Below are 23,867 nucleotides of genomic sequence, written 5' to 3' on the forward strand. Positions count from 1 at the left end.
AGTAAAGTGATCAAGAATGATCACAACGCCGACCTATAAATAAAGCAGGTCGATATAAATAACTAACTTAGGTCAAGTCTTAGTATGATAGCTATTGTACATGTTGCAAGTAGACATAGAACAACACTCAACATGCATCGGTTTGATCGGAACAGCGTACGGACACACACTTTCTATTTTTAGAAAGTTTCTATTTTTAGCAGGTTTCCATTTTTGGAAAGTTTTCTATTTTTGGAAAGTTTCTATTTTTGGAAAGTTTCTATTTTTGGAAAGTTTCTATTTTTGGAAAGTTTCCAAATTTAGAAAGTTCTATTTTTAGAAAGTTTTGAAGTTAGGAAAGTTTCCTTATTTAGAAAGTCAACAGAAGTCAACTGAAAGTCAAAGTCAACCGAAAGTCAACTCAAAAGTCAACCTTAGTCAAACATAGTCAACATTAATTTTAAAAGTGTAAAGTATAATAATAACAGAAGTTATAATGTTAGTTAAAGTTAAATATGTATTATTATGTCATAACATAAGTTTAATTAAATAAAAATGAATTATTAAAGTTAAGATAAGTTTAAATGATATAATTAATATAACATAAGTATTTAATTAATTAATTAAATATTAGTCATAATATAAGTATTATTAATTAAAAATAAATTTTAAATCATATCATAAGTATTATTAATTAATAATGAATTATTAATCATTTCATAAGTTTCTAATTAAAATTATTAAATCATAAGTATTTAATAATTAGATCATAATTAAATAATAATTAAGTCTTATAATAATTAAATAATTATTTAATCTTTATTATAAGTCTTAAAATAATATTCTCATAAAATAAATTTAATACTTATCATAAGTATTTTTCATTAATAATAAAAGTATTATTAATCATAAGTTTAATTAAAATGTTAATTAAATCATAAGTATTAATTAAATGATATAATAAATATATATCATAAGTCTTAAATAATAATAATAATTACTTTTTATATCATAAGTAATTAAATGATAATGAAATCCATTATTTATATCATAAGTTTAATAATAAATCCTAAGTTTTAAATCAAAAGTTCATCGGGTCGTATCCTGAGCCCCGGGTGTCGGTTTTCGGCGAGCCTTACATATATCTTCGCCTAAGCAAACCACCCGACACTTTGGTACACTCAAGAACACACCATGAACAGCCCACAAGTCGTGATATACAGCCAATACACTACTTGGAACTTCAATTCAATCAAAAACGTGTTTTAGACGTAACGGGTGATTCGTGGCTCGGATTGAGATGACCCGAACATGAAAGTTCGCCCCACCATCAGTCCTAACACACTAACACACCCTAAAGTCACCAAATATGATCACAAAGTCGGACCAAACCTGGTTCATACCAAAATCACATTTCAATCTTAACAAAATACCACTTTGCTCGTATCTAGGGCTCCGGGAATCGAAACGACATGAATCCGGAGTCTAAAATTAATGTCTTGATGAGAGGAACTCATATAAACACTTTAATTTCACTTTTATATCAGTTACATAACCAGAAAAGAACGAATAAGCTGCTGTCCCAAATTAATCAAACCGAAAACATGGATAATCGAGTAATTCTACGCATACAATCAACAATACAATAACACATAATTATCATACTACTAATATAACATGTAAAATCAGAAAAATAAATGAAAAAATTGAAAATTTAGGGTTAGGGTTTATACCCTAATCAAGAATCAAATGATAGAATCGTGTAGAGGACGATTAGTAGAACGCGTTGATGATAATTATTTCTTGATCCAAGCCTTGATTTGATGCAAGATGATGATGGAGAGTGTGTAGGGCGACGGCTCAAAGGAGGGAGGAAGGAGAGAGCACCAATAATTTAGGTTTTGATATTTTTGACTTGAAATGTGAAAATGAGAGGAGAATTGCAAAAATGAAAGGGAGTATACCCCCTCCCATCCAATCAGCCGAAACTAGGGGTGGGGTGGGCCCCACTTGGCCCAAAATTGATAAATGTTAAATTACTTTTGGCCCGAAAGCCCGAACGAGTCCCGAAACGCGGAAACACGCTTACGCGATTAAAAATCCGGAAAGATAACGAACGCGCGACGAAAAATAAATATAAATACACTATATAATAATATGATCATAAAATACCATATTTAAAATATTTAGGGTTTAAAAATTCCGAAAGCTCGACCGTTGGTTTAAAAACCGAAAAGATTCGCCGGATGGAAATCCGCGAGACGTAGAAACGTACAAATTAAAATATGAATACATATATTCACATGCCACACAATAATTAATATATATATATATATATATTATTACAAAAATAATAATATAGGTCATAGAAATGACGTGGCACGAATAACAATTAACGGTCGTTAAATAATTAACGGCAAAAGATAACGGAAGAAGTAGGGTCGTTACAGGTATTCCACCATGTTAACGCAGAACTTGTGAAGGTATGCGTAGCGTACTTCACTTTGTCCTCTTCAGTACACTTACTTATGGCAAACACCGATTCGACCTTCTCGGTCCACCGTTTCAATCCGATCGGTCCTTCGGTTCCATCAAATTCCAAAGGTTTGCAGGCAGTGGATTCTTTGTAGGTGCATCCTACACGATTTCCTGTACTGCTAGATCCAAGGTTATTGTTGGTATGTAGCGCAGCCTGTACTGCGGCTATGTTTGAAGCTAGAAAAGTACGGAATTCCTCTTCATTCATATTCACGGTGTGTCGAGTAGTCGGTGCCATTTCCTTCAAAATAGTCAAATGGAACAAGTTAATCATACAGAATATTAAGAGTAGTTAATAGTATTTCGTAGCATAATATGAACTCATTTATAAAAGCTTTTTCTTCATATTAGCGTTTTATAAGTTTAAATTCGGGTAGTACGTACCCGTTGAGTTCATACTTTGTAGCTAATATACAATTCAACTACTACAATTATATATGAAAAACTGATTATAATAATATTTCGCATTCAAACTTTTACACAATATTTTACAAACTTACAATACCGCTTATTTTACATATAGCATGAAATATAGCACACAATAAATTTGATACAAGATGGTTGTGAAGATAATTCTAGCTAGTACACAAGTCATTCAGCAAAGGCAAAAAAGACACGTAATTCATACGTCCAGAAACAAGTCATGCATTCTGGTTTTACTAGGATTACTTCCCATCCTTGGTCTTGTGGAACATAACCGTTATGGCCGTTGATAAGACAGCGTGTTGTAACGTCGTCAAAGGGACGAGGGTTACGTAATGTCCAACAGTCCCGTAACAATCTAAAAACCTCATTTCTTACCCCAATTACCGACTCCGTCACTTGTGGGAACTTTTTGTTTAATAGTTGTAGCCCGATGTTCTTGTTCTCACTTTGGTGAGAAGCGAACATTACTAATCCGTAAGCATAACATGCTTCTTTATGTTGCATGTTAGCCGCTTTTTCTAAATTACGAAGTCCAATATTCGGATATATTGAGTCAAAATAATTTCTTAACCCATTGCGTAAAATAGCATTTGGGTTCCCCGCAATATATGCGTCAAAGTAAACACATCGTAACTTATGGATTTCCCAATGTGATATCCCCCATCTTTCGAACGAAAGCCTTTTATAAACCAAGGCATTCTTGGAACGTTCTTCGAATGTCTTACAAACTGATCTCGCCTTAAATAGTTGTGCCGAAGAATTCTGACCGACTCTAGACAAGATTTCATCAATCATGTCTCCGGGTAGGTCTCTTAAAATATTGGGTTGTCTATCCATTTTGTGTTTTTATACTGTAAAATAGACAAGAGTTAGATTCATAAAAAAAATACTTATTAATACAAGCAATTTTTACATATATCATAAAGCATAAGCACACTATATTACATATATTACACCACACGAATACAACTATCTTATTCTGACTCGCTTGTTTCTTCTTCTTCGGTTTTGGTTCGTTTTGCCAAGTTTCTAGGGATATATGATGTTCCCCTAATACGAGCCGTAATTTTCCACATTGGTTTAGAAAAACCTGGTGGTTTAGAGGTTCCCGGGTCATTGTTACAACTTAAGGACTTCGGGGGTTGACGATACATATAAAGTTCATCGGGGTTGGATTTAGATTTCTCTATTTTTATGCCCCTTCCCTTATTATTTTCTTTTGCCTTTTTAAATTCAGTTGGGATAATTTCTATAACATCATCGGAATTCTCGTCGGAATCCGATTCATCGGAGAATTGGTAATCCTCCCAATATTTTGCTTCCTTGGCGGAAACACCATTGACCATAATTAACCTTGGTCGGTTGGTTGAGGATTTTCTTTTACTTAACCGTTTTATTATTTCCCCCACCGGTTCTATTTCTTCATCCGGTTCCTCCTCTTCCGGTTCTGATTCTTCTTCCGGTTCCGACTCTTCTTCTGGTTCCTCGTCGGGAACTTGTGAATCAGTCCACGAATCATTCCAATTTACATTTGACTCTTCTTTATTATTAGGTGAGTCAATGGGACTTGTTCTAGAGGTAGACATCTATCACATAATATCAAACGCGTTAAGAGATTAATATATCACATAATATTCACATGTTAAAAATATATAGTTTCCAACCAAATTTGTTAAGCAATCATTTTTCAAGTAAACACGGTCGAAGTCCAGACTCACTAATGCATCCTAACAAACTCGATAAGACACACTAATGCAAAATTCTGGTTCTCTAAGACCAACGCTCTGATACCAACTGAAATGTCCCGTTCTTATTGATTAAAAACGTTCCATATTAATTGATTTCGTTGCGAGGTTTTGACCTCTATATGAGACGTTTTTCAAAGACTGCATTCATTTTTAAAACAAACCATAACCTTTATTTCATAAATAAAGGTTTAAAAAGCTTTACGTAGATTATCAAATAATGATAATCTAAAATATCCTGTTTACACACGACCATTACATAATGGTTTACAATACAAATATGTTACATCGAAATCAGTTTCTTGAATGCAGTTTTTACACAATATCATACAAACATGGACTCCAAATCTTGTCCTTATTTTAGTATGCAACAACGGAAGCTCTTAATATTCACCTGAGAATAAACATGCTTTAAACGTCAACAAAAATGTTGGTGAGTTATAGGTTTAACCTATATATATCAAATCGTAACAATAGACCACAAGATTTCATATTTCAATACACATCCCATACATAGAGATAAAAATCATTCATATGGTGAACACCTGGTAACCGACATTAACAAGATGCATATATAAGAATATCCCCATCATTCCGGGACACCCTTCGGATATGATATAAATTTCGAAGTACTAAAGCATCCGGTACTTTGGATGGGGTTTGTTAGACCCAATAGATCTATCTTTAGGATTCGCGTCAATTAGGGTGTCTGTTCCCTAATTCTTAGATTACCAGACTTAATAAAAAGGGGCTTATTCGATTTCGATAATTCAACCATAGAATGTAGTTTCACGTACTTGTGTCTATTTTGTAAATCATTTATAAAACCTGCATGTATTCTCATCCCAAAAATATTAGATTTGAAAAGTGGGACTATAACTCACTTTCACAGATTTTTACTTCGTCGGGAAGTAAGACTTGGCCACTGGTTGATTCACGAACCTATAACAATATATACATATATATCAAAGTATGTTCAAAATATATTTACAACACTTTTAATATATTTTGATGTTTTAAGTTTATTAAGTCAGCTGTCCTCGTTAGTAACCTACAACTAGTTGTCCACAGTTAGATGTACAGAAATAAATCGATAAATATTATCTTGAATCAATCCACGACCCAGTGTATACGTATCTCAGTATTGATCATAACTCAAACTATATATATTTTGGAATCGACCTCCACCCTGTATAGCTAACTCCAACATTCACATATAGAGTGTCTATGGTTGTTCCGAAATATATATAGATGTGTCGACATGATAGGTCGAAACATTGTATACGTGTCTATGGTATCTCAAGATTACATAATATACAATACAAGTTGATTAAGTTATGGTTGGAATAGATTTGTTACCAATTTTCACGTAGCTAAAATGAAAAAATTTATCCAATCTTGTTTTACCCATAACTTCTTCATTTTAAATCCGTATTGAGTGAATCAAATTGGTATGGTTTCATATTGAACTCTATTTTATGAATCTAAACAGAAAAAGTATAGGTTTATAGTCGGAAAAATAAGTTACAAGTCGTTTTTGTAAAGGTAGTCATTTCAGTCGAAAGAACGACGTCTAGATGACCATTTTAGAAAACATACTTCCACTTTGAGTTTAACCATAATTTTTGGATATAGTTTCATGTTCATAATAAAAATCATCTTCTCAGAATAACAACTTTTAAATCAAAGTTTATCATAGTTTTTAATTAACTAACCCAAAACAGCCCGCGGTGTTACTACGACGGCGTAAATCCGATTTTACGGTGTTTTTCGTGTTTCCAGGTTTTAAATCATTAAGTTAGCATATCATATAGATATAGAACATGTGTTTAGTTGATTTTAAAAGTCAAGTTAGAAGTATTAACTTTTGTTTGCGAACAAGTTTAGAATTAACTAAACTATGTTCTAGTGATTACGAGTTTAAACCTTCGAATAAGATAGTTTTATAAATGTGAATCGAATGATGTTATGAACATCATTACTACCTCAAGTTTAGTAGGTAAACCTACTGGAAGTGACAAGAAATGATCTAGCTTCAAAGGATCTTGGATGGCTTGAAAGTTCTTGAAGTAGGATCATGACACAAAAACAAGTTCAAGTAAGATTTTTACTCGAATTAAGATAGTTTATAGTTATAGAAATTGAATCAAAGTTTGAATATGAATATTACCTTGAATAAGAAAGATAACCTACTGTATATAACAAAGGTTTCTTGATCTTAGATGATTACTTGGAATGGATTAGAAAGCTTGGAAGTAAATTAGTAAACTTGAAGGGATTTTTGAAGTGTTCTTGAAGTGTTCTTCCTATGATGATTATAGCTTGGTTCTTGAAGTGATTTTTGATGAAGATGATGATTAACTACTGGAAAAATACGTTCATAATAGTGTGTGTGTGTTGAGAGAGAATTAGAAAGAGAATTGAAAGTGAAATGGAGTGAATGATGAGTGGTAATTGGTGAGTGGTGAGTGGGGTTAAAAGGAGTTCTAGTTAGTTAACTAGCTCATGGTAGAAGTTAAAATTGATTAGTCATACATGACATAATCAAGAGTGGAATCCCATGCTAGTTCCTATTGGTATATACCCATAGTAAGTACGTTTTGAAGCTGTGTATAATAAGGGTAAGAATACGACTAGAATTCTTGATGCAAGAAAAGAATGGGAAAGTAACTGTAACCATTTTCGTTAAGTATGAGTGTTATGATATATGTCTTGAAGTCTTCCAAAAGTATTTTAATACATCTAAATACACTACATGTATATACATTTTAACTGAGTCGTTAAGTCATCGTTAGTCGTTACATGTAAGTGTTGTTTTGAAACCTTTAAGTTAACGATCTCAATTAATGTTGTTAACCCATTGTTTATTATATCTAATGAGATGTTAAATTATTATATTATCATGATATTATGATATATTAATATATCTTAATATGATATATATACATTTAAATGTCGTTACAACGATAATCGTTACATATATGTCTCGTTTCGAAATCCTTAAGTTAGTAGTCTTGTTTATATGTATATAACTCATTGTTAATATAATTATGGAGATACTTACTTATCATAATCTCATGTTAACCATATGTATATCCATATATATATCGTCATGTCGTTTTTACAAGTTTTAACGTTCGTGAATCGCCGGTCAACTTGGGTGGTCAATTGTCTATATGAAACATATTTCAATTAATCAAGTCTTAACAAGTTTGATTGCTTAACATGTTGGAAACATTTAATCATGTAAATATCAATCTCAATTAATATATATAAACATGGAAAAGTTCGGGTCACTACAACACATCCCACCCTAAATTTGAGAATGCATGAACCATTTCAGGAAAATCTTCAGTTTTGATCATCCTTCTTTCAGCAATTTTCCGAGTGCTTATGAATTCTCGATTATACACAGATCTTTTTATGTTTGGAGGAGGATTATAGATACCCTTTCCTTTGCTTGTCATTTTCTTGTACAAAAACACTCTAATTTAAATCAAAGTGAACGTACAAATGACTCAATTGTGTAATCAATGTTTTGCAAACTTAGCTAATATAAGAACACTTGTGTTCTAGTGTTAATTTTCCTTCACATTTACCCTCTTTTGGTAAGAGTGTGTTTGCAAATATATGAACATGTGTTCTCACAATATTCATATAACACAATGATTTGCAAACTTAGTTATCATCAATACCTAGTGTTTTGATGTTAACATTCTTCATATTCTCACCCTCTTTTGGTGACAATGTGTTTGCACTTTAGATTATTAGTAGTTTTCATAATGTTAACATGGATTCGTGTTTTGTAAATTCGAGTTTCATCAATACACAATTGTAAATACACAATTGTAAACTTGATTTTCATCAACACAAATGTTTTGATGTTACCAATTTCTACATTATTACTCTTCATTAGAGACAATGTGTTTGAATCATGTGAACATTGAACTTATGAAAACCTAATCTAGTTGTATGATGAACCCTAGAATTCAAAGTCTTAAATTGATACAATGTTAATCATGATTTCAAAGGTTTTTGAGGTTTTAATGAACACACTTGATTATTAGCATCAATTTGAGTGGGAATTTCAAATTAGGGTTTCTTCAAGCAATGTATGAAGAATTCGTCATACTAACACAATTGAACAAGGATAATTCATAGATTAATCTTACCGAGATTGAAGATTAGGGATGAAAAGGAGCAGATTCGTTGGTGTGCGTTCAGAGATCTTGACCCGTGGAGGAGAGGGAAATAAAAACAATTTTAAATAAAATACAGAATGAGGCAAGAACAAGGTTAAAAGACCCGTCAGTACCCGTACGGTCGAACTGCGGTCGACCGTAGGTTGGGCGGTGGATAATTTTTTGCGGTTGATCCGGTGGTCCGTCGTGGGTTGGCCGTGCAGCAAGGAATAGTAGATTTCTTGTCCGTTTCTTCATGTCGAGCGCGTTTTGGCGATTTTGTTGTTTCTATAGAATACTTGAGGACAAGTTTTCTTTGCTTAACATTGTATGATCACATCCAACCGATGTTTCATCATCAATGACACGTATGTAGGCATGTATGTATATTTATATATAGTTACACATATATGTTACACATATATTATACAAATAAGGCACATTGTTCTACAACTAGCATGCAATCCATTCAAGTAAGCATTTATTTATAAGTCAAGCATAATCTTATTGAGAAACCTTTTAACTGTTTAGAGGATGTGCAATTTTTGAAATAATGACACATTAACACATTACGTTTTAAATACATAATCCTCTTTTCTTAATGTTTGATCATTGATTCTCATTTATTCTAACATTACCTAACCCTTGACTTATCCCTCCTATAAATTTGCTAGATTTGTTTACCCTTCCTAGATTTTCAACTATTTTAATGATTGACTTTCGACTTAGAGTACTTTGTTTGTGTTTACTATAATTGTGACTAGATTTCAAGACAATTTTGTCTTTAAAACAATTTTTATCATGTAAAGATCTCTTCAAATAATTATTTTCATCACTTAAAATTTTGTTGAATTGATTTACCTTTTGCAATTCCTTTTCCAACAATCTTACTTTGTCACAACTTCTAGTACACAAATTTTACCGCTTTGTACTCATCTAGCAAATCTTCATAATTAGAAGGATAGAATACATGTACCTCATCGCTTTGAACGCTTGAGCTTTCGTCTTCTTCTCCTTGATAGCACGATTCAACCTCATCTTCACTACACACATCTTGACTTGGAGAGTATCTTGAATTCATGAAACAAAAGTCTTCATCTTGATCTTGATCAACCAACCAATTCCCACCAAGACATTCAAGTCTTGTTACCTTTTACTCAAACCCATTTTTCATTGAGCAACTAAAGGCTTCTTCTACTTGAGGACGTAGTGTATCCCAATATTCCTTTGCACTTTCACATGAAAGCATTTTAACCCTTTTTCACTAGGAAGAACTCTATAAAGTAGTGATACAACATCAAATTGCTTTAGCATTTTGTTTTCTACTTCATCATTTTGGAATGTTGGTTTCACCATTGTTGAAGATTCTTGAGAAATAAGGTTTTCTCCCTTGATGATTCTCCACATGTCATAATCCTTTGATTTGACATAGATCTTGAATCGTATCTTCCACACATAGACATCTTCTCCATCAAAGATTGGTGCTTCATTAGCCAATCTTTCAATGTATGCCATCGTTTGAGTTGATCCCAAGAACGTTTGACTCGGGTTTGTGCCCAAAATGATTTTTGACTCAATCCAAAACATTTCTAGAGCAAACATACGGGCAACCGCTCTGATACCAATTGTAAGTAACTAGAGGGGGGTGAATAGTTACTTAATACGATTTTTAAAACTTTTTCGATGATCAATAAGATTTGAACAATACTTGATCACCTTAATCAGCTCAAACCAATGTGTGGTGTGTTTATGTTTGTAATAGTGCAGAATGTAAAGTAAAGAGCATAAACACAAAGATTTATAATGGTTCGAGTGGATTTTAACTAATCCACCTTAATCCACTCCCTGATTTAATAATCGGGATTTCTTGCTTCACTAAGCACCTTTCTCCAAATCTGGTAGAGATCTGATTTACAAGCCTTGTGCTTCTTCTTAGACAACAAACCTAATCCTTCAATCCGTTTGAAAGATTACCTCTAACTTAGATCAACTTGTCTTCAACTTGGACAAGTATTAATATCTAATGAGATTAATCAATTCCCTAGTTCCCTTTAAGGAAGAAGATAGCTAAGCTAGCATATGCATCTAATTATAAAATACAAAGACTCACTCTTTTCTAGTGATGACAAACCTAAGACAATTTTAAGGATTATTACAATACTATGCAAACTTACAAAGATTGGAATTTGAAAGTAAGTTTACAAACACCCCTTTTATAATCTATAAGTTTATAAAACTTCTCTTGCAAATCACAAACATATGTATGAATGTTATGTTCTTGTGATTCTCTAATGTTTTTGAGTTGTAGCATGCAAGAGGTCCAAGTCTTCGAAGTTCTCCAAGTCTTGCTATTTATATGGAGAGATAAAAAATCAGCCCTGTCTGCGGCTTGACCTACGGTTGACCGTGGGTCAACCGCACGTAGTTCAGTCCAAAATATATATCCGTTGTATAGCCGTTTGAATCAGTTTTGGACATCACACCTTGGACACTTTACTTCATTTAACACCTGCAAAAAGATACCCAACATCCTATACAAGTACTGTATGCATCCATTTACCTTCCTTGGATGTATTGCCTTGATAGTGACTTATCATGCTCAAAGTGGAAAGTCTAACATTCTTGCATACAAGTCATGATAATCATTTGAGGCAATCTCAATTTTGTCATAATCCCTTATTTGTAATTAACACATTTGCTAAATCTCTATTGGTTGGTCAACATGTCATTGATGACACAAACCCACTTTAATCACAAAGCATGCTAGTATTCAAATTTGAACTTGTTTGTAATTAATTAAGTGTGTTAATGATGTCTTGACAAATTAAGCAAATAACAATTAAGCATGTTGCAAGACATCAAGTTAATCAAGTTTAAACTTATTCATAAACATAATTTTAGACTTAAGCAAACCTATGTGTGTTAATGTTTTATTGTCTTTCAAGTTTACTAGATTATGATATTCTAAATATTATCCAAGTAACACAAGCATATGATGAATTAGTCCAAATACTAGTTGGTGGAATCCAACTTGTAACACATAGCAAGACATGGTTCATACATATATATATATATTAAATAACTACATATCATTTATCACTTAACACATAGTCAAATAATACACATGTACAAATAGCAAGTAGTCAAGTAATATACATGTAATGATTAGCAAGAGATCACTAAGTAATCTTAGAATTAAGCACATAGTGATAACATAGCCTTAAACTAAGACTATGTAAGTTTTACTTGCAAAGTGACATTTGAAAGATTAATGTATAAGCATACGTTAATGTCCAACACATGAACAAGGAAAAAGCAACTCTTGGTTAGGACTTGGTGACCATCCTAAGAATGTCTAGATACATTTTAGATGTACATGTTTTCCTAAAACACTTACGTGTTTTCTTTAATCAAGGCTTAATCGTAATTAAGGTGTCATTATGTAGTGACCCGAACTTTTCCATGTTTATATATATTAATTGAGATTGATATTTACATGATTAAATGTTTCCAACATGTTAAGCAATCAAACTTGTTAAGACTTGATTAATTGAAATATGTTTCATATAGACAATTGACCACCCAAGTTGACCGGTGATTCACGAACGTTAAAACTTGTAAAAACTATATGATGACATATATATGGATATATATATAGTTAACATGATACTATGATAAGTAAACATATCATTAAGTATATTAACAATGAACTACATATGTAAAAACAAGACTACTAACTTAATGATTTTTAAACGAGACATATATGTAACGATTATCGTTGTAAAGACATTTAATGTATATATATCATATTAAGAGATATTCATACATGATAATATCATGATAAAATAATAATTTAAAATCTCATTTGATATTATAAACATTGGGTTAACAACATTTAACAAGATCGTTAACCTAAAGGTTTCAAAACAACACTTACATGTAACGACTAACGATGACTTAACGACTCAGTTAAAATGTATATACATGTAGTGTTTTAATATGTATTTATACACTTTTGAAAGACTTCAATACACTTATCAAAATACTTCTACTTAACAAAAATGCTTACAATTACATCCTCGTTCAGTTTCATCAACAATTCTACTCGTATGCACCCGTATTCGTACTCGTACAATACACAGCTTTTAGATGTATGTACTATTAGTATATACACTCCAATGATCAGCTCTTAGCAGCCCATGTGAGTCACCTAACACATGTGGGAACCATCATTTGGCAACTAGCATGAAATATCTCATAAAATTACAAAAATATGAGTAATCATTCATGACTTATTTACATGAAAACAAAATTACATATCCTTTATATCTAATCCATACACCAACGACCAAAAACACCTACAAACACTTTCATTCTTCAATTTTCTTCATCTAATTGATCTCTCTCAAGTTCTATCTTCAAGTTCTAAGTGTTCTTCATAAATTCCAAAAGTTCTAGTTTCATAAAATCAAGAATACTTTCAAGTTTGCTAGCTCACTTCCAATCTTGTAAGGTGATCATCCAACCTCAAGAAATCTTTGTTTCTTACAGTAGGTTATCATTCTAATACAAGGTAATAATCATATTCAAACTTTGGTTCAATTTCTATAACTATAACAATCTTATTTCAAGTGATGATCTTACTTGAACTTGTTTTCGTGTCATGATTCTGCTTCAAGAACTTCGAGCCATCCAAGGATCCATTGAAGCTAGGTCCATTTTTCTCTTTTCCAGTAGGTTTATCCAAGGAACTTAAGGTAGTAATGATGTTCATAACATCATTCGATTCATACATATAAAGCTATCTTATTCGAAGGTTTAAACTTGTAATCACTAGAACATAGTTTAGTTAATTCTAAACTTGTTCGCAAACAAAAGTTAATCCTTCTAACTTGACTTTTAAAATCAACTAAACACATGTTCTATATCTATATGATATGCTAACTTAATGATTTAAAACCTGGAAACACGAAAAACACCGTAAAACCGGATTTACGCCGTCGTAGTAACACCGCGGGCTGTTTTGGGTTAGTTAATTAAAAACTATGATAAACTTTGATTTAAAAGTTGTTATTCTGAGAAAATGATTTTTATTATGAACATGAAACTATATCCAAAAATTATGGTTAAACTCAAAGTGGAAGTATGTTTTCTAAAATGGTCATCTAGACGTCGTTCTTTCGACTGAAATGACTACCTTTACAAAAACGACTTGTAACTTATTTTTCTGACTATAAACCTATACTTTTCTGTTTAGATTCATAAAATAGAGTTCAATATGAAACCATAGCAATTTGATTCACTCAAAACGGATTTAAAATGAAGAAGTTATGGGTAAAACAAGATTGGATAATTTTTCTCATTTTAGCTACGTGAAAATTGGTAACAAATCTATTCCAACCATAACTTAATCAACTTGTATTGTATATTATGTAATCTTGAGATACCATAGACACGTATACAATGTTTCGACCTATCATGTCGACACATCTATATATATTTCGGAACAACCATAGACACTCTATATGTGAATGTTGGAGTTAGCTATACAGGGTTGAGGTTGATTCCAAAATATATATAGTTTGAGTTGTGATCAATACTGAGATACGTATACACTGGGTCGTGGATTGATTCAAGATAATATTTATCGATTTATTTCTGTACATCTAACTGTAGACAACTAGTTGTAGATTACTAACGAGTACAGCTGACTTAATAAACTTAAAACATCAAAATATATTAAAAGTGTTGTAAATATATTTTTGAACATACTTTGATATATATGTATATATTGTTATAGGTTCGTGAATCAACCAGTGGCCAAGTCTTACTTCCCGACGAAGTAAAAATCTGTGAAAGTGAGTTATAGTCCCACTTTTAAAATCTAATATTTTTGGGATGAGAATACATGCAGGTTTTATAAATGATTTACAAAATAGACACAAGTACGTGAAACTACATTCTATGGTTGAATTATTGAAATCGAATATGCCCCTTTTTATTAAGTCTGGTAATCTAAGAATTAGGGAACAGACACCCTAATTGACGCGAATCCTAAAGATAGATCTATTGGGCCTAACAAACCCCATCCAAAGTACCGGATGCTTTAGTAATTCGAAATTTATATCATATCCGAAGGGTGTCCCGGAATGATGGGGATATTCTTATATATGCATCTTGTTATTGTCGGTTACCAGGTGTTCACCATATGAATGATTTTTATCTCTATGTATGGGATGTGTATTGAAATATGAAATCTTGTGGTCTATTGTTACGATTTGATATATATAGGTTAAACCTATAACTCACCAACATTTTTGTTGACGTTTAAAGCATGTTTATTCTCAGGTGAATATTAAGAGCTTCCGTTGTTGCATACTAAAATAAGGACAAGATTTGGAGTCCATGTTTGTATGATATTGTGTAAAAACTGCATTCAAGAAACTGATTTCGATGTAACATATTTGTATTGTAAACCATTATGTAATGGTCGTATGTAAACAGGATATTTTAGATTATCATTATTTGATAATCTACGTAAAGCTTTTTAAACCTTTATTTATGAAATAAAGGTTATGGTTTGTTTTAAAAATGAATGCAGTCTTTGAAAAACGTCTCATATAGAGGTCAAAACCTCGCAACGAAATCAATTAATATGGAACGTTTTTAATCAATAAGAACGGGACATTTCAGTTGGTATCCGAGCGTTGGTCTTAGAGAACCAGAAAATTTGCATTAGTGTGTCTTATCGAGTTTGTTAGGATGCATTAGTGAGTCTGGACTTCGACCGTGTTTTCTTTAAAAATGATTGCTTAACATTTTTGTTGGAAACTATATATTTTTAACATATGAATATTATGTGATATATTAATCTCTTAACGTGTTTGATATTATGTGATAGATGTCTACCTCTAGAACAAGTCCCATTGACTCACCTAATAATAATGAAGAGTCAAATGTAAATTGGAATGATTTGTGGACTGATTCACAAGTTCCCGAAGAGGAACCGGAAGAAGAGTCGGAACCGGAAGAAGAATCGGAACCGGAAGAAGAATCGGAACCGGATGAAGAAATAGAACCGGTGGGGGAAATAATAAAACGGTTAAGTAAAAGAAAATCCTCAACCAACCGACCAAAGTTAATTATGGTCAATGGTGTTTCCGCCAAGGAAGCAAAATATTGGGAGGATTACCAATTCTCCGATGAATCGGATTCCGACGAGAATTCCGATGATGTTATAGAAATTACCCCAACTGAATTTAAAAAGGCAAAAGAAAATAATAAGGGAAAGGGCATAAAAATAGAGAAATCTAATTCCAACCCCGATGAACTTTATATGTATCGTCAACCCCCGAAGTCCTTAAGTTGTAACAATGACCCGGGAACCTCTAAACCACCAGGTTTTTCTAAACCAATGTGGACAACGACGGCTCGTATTAGGGGAGCATCATATATCCCTAGAAACTTGGCAAAACGAACCAAAACCGAAGAAGAAGAAACGAGCGAGTCGGAATAAGATAGTTGTATTCGTGTGGTGTAATATATGTAATATAGTGTTCTTATGCTTTATGATATATGTAAAAATTGCTTGTATTAATAAGTATTTTTTTATGAAACTAACTCTTGTCTATTTTACAGTTTAAAAACACAAAATGGATAGACAACCCAATATTTTAAGAGACCTACCCGGAGACATGATTGATGAAATCTTGTCTAGAGTTGGCCAGAATTCTTCGGCACAACTATTTAAGGCGAGATCAGTTTGTAAGACATTCGAAGAACGTTCCAAGAATGTCTTGGTTTATAAGAGACTTTCGTTTGAAAGATGGGGGATATCACATTGGGAAACCCATAAGTTACGATGTGTTTACTTTGACGCATATATTGCGGGGAACCCAAATGCTATTTTACGCAACGGGTTAAGAAATTATTTTGACTCAATATATCCGAATATTGGACTTCGTGATTTAGAAAAAACGGCTAACATGCAACATAAAGAAGCATGTTATGCTTACGGATTAGTAATGTTCGCTTCTCACCAAAGTGAGAACAAGAACATCGGGCTACAACTATTAAACAAAACGTTTCCACAAGTGACGGAGTCGGTAATTGGGGTAAGAAATGAGGTTTTTAGATTATTACGGGACTGTTGGACATTACGTAACCCTCGTCCCTTTGATGACGTTACAACACGCTGTCTTATCAACGGCCATAACGGTTATGTTGCACAAGACCAAGGATGGGAAGTAGTCCTAGTAAAACCAGAATGCATGACTTGTTTCTGGACGTATGAATTACGTGTCTTTATTGCCTTTGCCGAACGACTTGTGTACTAGCTAGAATTGTCTTCACAACTATCTTGTATCAAAGTTATTGTGTGCTATATTTCATGCTTTATGTAAAATAAGCGGTATTGTAAGTTTGTAAAATATTGTATAAAAGTTTGAACGTGAAATATTATTACAATCAGTTTTTCATATAGAATTGTAGTAGTTGAATTGTATATTAGCTACTAAGTATGAACTTAACGGGTAGGTACTACCCGAATTTAAACTTATAAAACGCTAATATGAAGAAAAAGCTTTTATAAATGAGTTCATATTATGCTACGAAATACTATTAACTACTCTTAATATTCTGTATGATTAACTTGTTCCATTTAACTATTTTGAAGGAAATGGCACCGACTACTCGACACACCGTGAATATGAATGAAGAGGAATTCCGTACTTTTCTAGCTTCAAACATAGCCGCAGTACAGGCTGCGCTACATACCAACAATAACCTTGGATCTAGCAGTACAGGAAATCGTGTAGGATGCACCTACAAAGAATTCACTGCCTGCAAACCTTTGGAATTTGATGGAACCGAAGGACCAATCGGATTGAAACGGTGGACCGAGAAGGTTGAATCGGTGTTTGCCATAAGTAAGTGTACTGAAGAGGACAAAGTGAAGTACGCTACGCATACCTTCACAGGTTCTGCGTTAACATGGTGGAATACCTATCTAGAGCAAGTGGGACAAGATGATGCGTACGCACTACCGTGGTCAGCATTCAAGCACTTGATGAACGAGAAGTACCGTCCCAGAACCGAGGTCAATAAGCTCAAGACAGAACTTAGAGGGTTACGAACCCAAGGATTTGATATTACCACGTACGAAAGACGATTCACAGAATTGTGCCTATTGTGTCCGGGAGCATTCGAAGATGAGGAAGAGAAGATCGACGCGTTTGTGAAAGGATTACCGGAAAGAATCCAAGAAGATATAAGTTCACACGAGCCCGCCTCCATACAACAGGCATGTAGAATGGCTCACAAACTAGTGAACCAGATTGAAGAAAGAATTAAAGAACAGACTGCTGAAGAGGCCAATGTGAAGCAAGTCAAAAGAAAGTGGGAGGAAAACGGTGATAAGAATCACCAATACAACAACAACAGCAATTACAACAATAATCGCAACAATTATCCCAACAATCGCAACATCAATCGCAACTACAACAAACGGCCCAACAACAACAACAACAACAACAACAGCAACTACAACAATCATCCCAACAACAATAATAACCGCAACAACAACAACAATCAGAAGCAGCTATGCCAAAGGTGTGAAAAGAATCACTCGGGGTTCTGCACCAAATTTTGCAACAAGTGTAAAAGAAATGGTCATAGCGCGGCGAAGTGTGAGGTCTACGGACCAGGGGTTAATAGAACGAAAGGAACAAATGGTGTCGGAACGAGTAATGGCGGAGCAAGTAGTGTCGGAGCAAGTTATGCCAATGTAGTTTGTTATAAATGTGGAAAACCAGGCCACATTATTAGAAATTGCCCGAACCAGGAGAACACGAATGGACAAGGCCGTGGAAGAGTTTTCAATATTAATGCGGTAGAGGCACAGGAAGACCCGGAGCTTGTTACGGGTACGTTTCTTATTGACAATAAATCTGCTTACGTTTTATTTGATTCGGGTGCGGATAGAAGCTATATGAGTAGAGATTTTTGTGCTAAATTAAGTTGTCCATTGACGCCTTTGGATAGTAAATTTTTACTCGAATTAGCAAATGGTAAATTAATTTCAGCAGATAATATATGTCGGAATCGAGAAATTAAACTGGTTAGCGAAACATTTAAGATTGATTTGATACCAGTAGAGTTAGGGAGTTTTGATGTGATAATCGGTATGGACTGGTTGAAAGAAGTGAAAGCGGAGATCGTTTGTTACAAAAATGCAATTCGCATTATACGAGAAAAAGGAAAACCCTTAATGGTGTACGGAGAAAAGGGCAACACGAAGCTACATCTTATTAGTAATTTGAAGGCACAAAAACTAATAAGAAAAGGTTGCTATGCTGTTCTAGCACACGTCGAGAAAGTACAAACTGAAGAAAAGAGCATCAATGATGTTCCCATTGCAAAAGAATTTCCCGATGTATTTCCGAAAGAATTACCGGGATTACCCCCACATCGATCCGTTGAATTTCAAATAGATCTTGTACCAGGAGCTGCACCAATAGCTCGTGCTCCTTACAGACTCGCACCCAGCGAGATGAAAGAACTGCAAAGCCAATTACAAGAACTTTTAGAGCGTGGTTTCATTCGACCAAGCACATCACCGTGGGGAGCTCCTGTTTTGTTTGTCAAGAAGAAAGATGGTACATTCAGGTTGTGTATCGACTACCGAGAGTTGAACAAACTTACCATCAAGAACCGCTACCCACTACCGAGAATCGACGACTTATTTGATCAACTACAAGGCTCGTCTGTTTATTCAAAGATTGACTTACGTTCCGGGTATCATCAAATGCGGGTGAAAGAAGATGATATTCCAAAGACTGCTTTCAGAACACGTTACGGTCATTACGAGTTTATGGTCATGCCGTTTGGTTTAACTAATGCACCAGCTGTGTTCATGGACCTTATGAACCGAGTGTGTGGACCATACCTTGACAAGTTTGTCATTGTTTTCATTGATGACATACTTATTTACTCAAAGAATGACCAAGAACACGATGAACATTTGAGAAAGGTGTTAGAAGTATTGAGGAAGGAAGAATTGTACGCTAAGTTTTCAAAGTGTGCATTTTGGTTGGAAGAAGTTCAATTCCTCGGTCACATAGTGAACAAAGAAGGTATTAAGGTGGATCCGGCAAAGATAGAAACTGTTGAAAAGTGGGAAACCCCGAAAACTCCGAAACACAAACGCCAGTTTTTAGGACTAGCTGGTTACTACAGAAGGTTCATCCAAGACTTTTCCAGAATAGCAAAACCCTTGACTGCATTAACGCATAAAGGGAAGAAATTTGAATGGAATGATGAACAAGAGAAAGCGTTTCAGTTATTGAAGAAAAAGCTAACTACGGCACCTATATTGTCATTGCCTGAAGGGAATGATGATTTTGTGATTTATTGTGATGCATCAAAGCAAGGTCTCGGTTGTGTATTAATGCAACGAACGAAGGTGATTGCTTATGCGTCTAGACAATTGAAGATTCACGAACAAAATTATACGACGCATGATTTGGAATTAGGAACGGTTGTTTTTGCATTAAAGACTTGGAGCCACTACTTATATGGGGTCAAAAGTATTATATATACCGACCACAAAAGTCTTCAACACATATTTAATCAGAAACAACTGAATATGAGGCAGCGTAGGTGGATTGAATTATTGAATGATTACGACTTTGAGATTCGTTACCACCCGGGGAAGGCAAATGTGGTAGCCGATGCCTTGAGCAGGAAGGACAGAGAACCCATTCGAGTAAAATCTATGAATATAATGATTCATAATAACATTACTACTCAAATAAAGGAGGCGCAACAAGGAGTTTTAAAAGAGGGAAATTTAAAGGATGAAATACCCAAAGGATCGGAGAAGCATCTTAATATTCGGGAAGACGGAACCCGGTATAGGGCTGAAAGAATTTGGGTACCAAAATTTGGAGATATGAGAGAAATGGTACTTAGAGAAGCTCATAAAACCAGATACTCAATACATCCTGGAACGGGGAAGATGTACAAGGATCTCAAGAAACATTTTTGGTGGCCGGGTATGAAAGCCGATGTTGCTAAATACGTAGGAGAATGTTTGACGTGTTCTAAGGTCAAAGCTGAGCATCAGAAACCATCAGGTCTACTTCAACAACCCGAAATCCCGGAATGGAAATGGGAAAACATTACCATGGATTTCATCACTAAATTGCCAAGGACTGCAAGTGGTTTTGATACTATTTGGGTAATAGTTGATCGTCTCACCAAATCAGCACACTTCCTACCAATAAGAGAAGATGACAAGATGGAGAAGTTAGCACGACTGTATTTGAAGGAAGTCATCTCCAGACATGGAATACCAATCTCTATTATCTCTGATAGGGATGGCAGATTTATTTCAAGATTCTGGCAGACATTACAGCAAGCATTAGGAACTCGTCTAGACATGAGTACTGCCTATCATCCACAAACTGATGGGCAGAGCGAAAGGACGATACAAACGCTTGAAGACATGCTACGAGCATGTGTTATTGATTTCGGAAACAGTTGGGATCGACATCTACCGTTAGCAGAATTTTCCTACAACAATAGCTACCATTCAAGCATTGAGATGGCGCCGTTTGAAGCACTTATCATTAAGTATATATATATATAGTTAACATGATACTATGATAAGTAAACATATCATTAAGTATATTAACAATGAACTACATATGTAAAAACAAGACTACTAACTTAATGATTTTTAAACGAGACATATATGTAACGATTATCGTTGTAAAGACATTTAATGTATATATATCATATTAAGAGATATTCATACATGATAATATCATGATAATATAATAATTTAAAATCTCATTTGATATTATAAACATTGGGTTAACAACATTTAACAAGATCGTTAACCTAAAGGTTTCAAAACAACACTTACATGTAACGACTAACGATGACTTAACGACTCAGTTAAAATGTATATACATGTAGTGTTTTAATATGTATTTATACACTTTTGAAAGACTTCAATACACTTATCAAAATACTTCTACTTAACAAAAATGCTTACAATTACATCCTCGTTCAGTTTCATCAACAATTCTACTCGTATGCACCCGTATTCGTACTCGTACAATACACAGCTTTTAGATGTATGTACTATTGGTATATACACTCCAATGATCAGCTCTTAGCAGCCCATGTGAGTCACCTAACACATGTGGGAACCATCATTTGGCAACTAGCATGAAATATCTCATAAAATTACAAAAATATGAGTAATCATTCATGACTTATTTACATGAAAACAAAATTACATATCCTTTATATCTAATCCATACACCAACGACCAAAAACACCTACAAACACTTTCATTCTTCAATTTTCTTCATCTAATTGATCTCTCTCAAGTTCTATCTTCAAGTTCTAAGTGTTCTTCATAAATTCCAAAAGTTCTAGTTTCATAAAATCAAGAATACTTTCAAGTTTGCTAGCTCACTTCCAATCTTGTAAGGTGATCATCCAACCTCAAGAAATCTTTGTTTCTTACAGTAGGTTATCATTCTAATACAAGGTAATAATCATATTCAAACTTTGGTTCAATTTCTATAACTATAACAATCTTATTTCAAGTGATGATCTTACTTGAACTTGTTTTCGTGTCATGATTCTGCTTCAAGAACTTCGAGCCATCCAAGGATCCATTGAAGCTAGGTTCATTTTTCTCTTTTCCAGTAGGTTTATCCAAGGAACTTAAGGTAGTAATGATGTTCATAACATCATTCGATTCATACATATAAAGCTATCTTATTCGAAGGTTTAAACTTGTAATCACTAGAACATAGTTTAGTTAATTCTAAACTTGTTCGCAAACAAAAGTTAATCCTTCTAACTTGACTTTTAAAATCAACTAAACACATGTTCTATATCTATATGATATGCTAACTTAATGATTTAAAACCTGGAAACACGAAAAACACCGTAAAACCGGATTTACGCCGTCGTAGTAACACCGCGGGCTGTTTTGGGTTAGTTAATTAAAAACTATGATAAACTTTGATTTAAAAGTTGTTATTCTGAGAAAATGATTTTTATTATGAACATGAAACTATATCCAAAAATTATGGTTAAACTCAAAGTGGAAGTATGTTTTCTAAAATGGTCATCTAGACGTCGTTCTTTCGACTGAAATGACTACCTTTACAAAAACGACTAGTAACTTATTTTTCCGACTATAAACCTATACTTTTCTGTTTAGATTCATAAAATAGAGTTCAATATGAAACCATAGCAATTTGATTCACTCAAAACGGATTTAAAATGAAGAAGTTATGGGTAAAACAAGATTGGATAATTTTTCTCATTTTAGCTACGTGAAAATTGGTAACAAATCTATTCCAACCATAACTTAATCAACTTGTATTGTATATTATGTAATCTTGAGATACCATAGACACGTATACAATGTTTCGACCTATCATGTCGACACATCTATATATATTTCGGAACAACCATAGACACTCTATATGTGAATGTTGGAGTTAGCTATACAGGGTTGAGGTTGATTCCAAAATATATATAGTTTGAGTTGTGATCAATACTGAGATACGTATACACTGGATCGTGGATTGATTCAAGATAATATTTATCGATTTATTTCTGTACATCTAACTGTGGACAACTAGTTGTAGATTACTAACGAGTACAGCTGACTTAATAAACTTAAAACATCAAAATATATTAAAAGTGTTGTAAATATATTTTTGAACATACTTTGATATATATGTATATATTGTTATAGGTTCGTGAATCAACCAGTGGCCAAGTCTTACTTCCCGACGAAGTAAAAATCTGTGAAAGTGAGTTATAGTCCCACTTTTAAAATCTAATATTTTTGGGATGAGAATACATGCAGGTTTTATAAATGATTTACAAAATAGACACAAGTACGTGAAACTACATTCTATGGTTGAATTATCGAAATCGAATATGCCCCTTTTTATTAAGT

Source organism: Rutidosis leptorrhynchoides, chromosome 5 (assembly GCF_046630445.1).
Source record: "Rutidosis leptorrhynchoides isolate AG116_Rl617_1_P2 chromosome 5, CSIRO_AGI_Rlap_v1, whole genome shotgun sequence".
Lineage (NCBI taxonomy): Eukaryota > Viridiplantae > Streptophyta > Magnoliopsida > Asterales > Asteraceae > Rutidosis > Rutidosis leptorrhynchoides.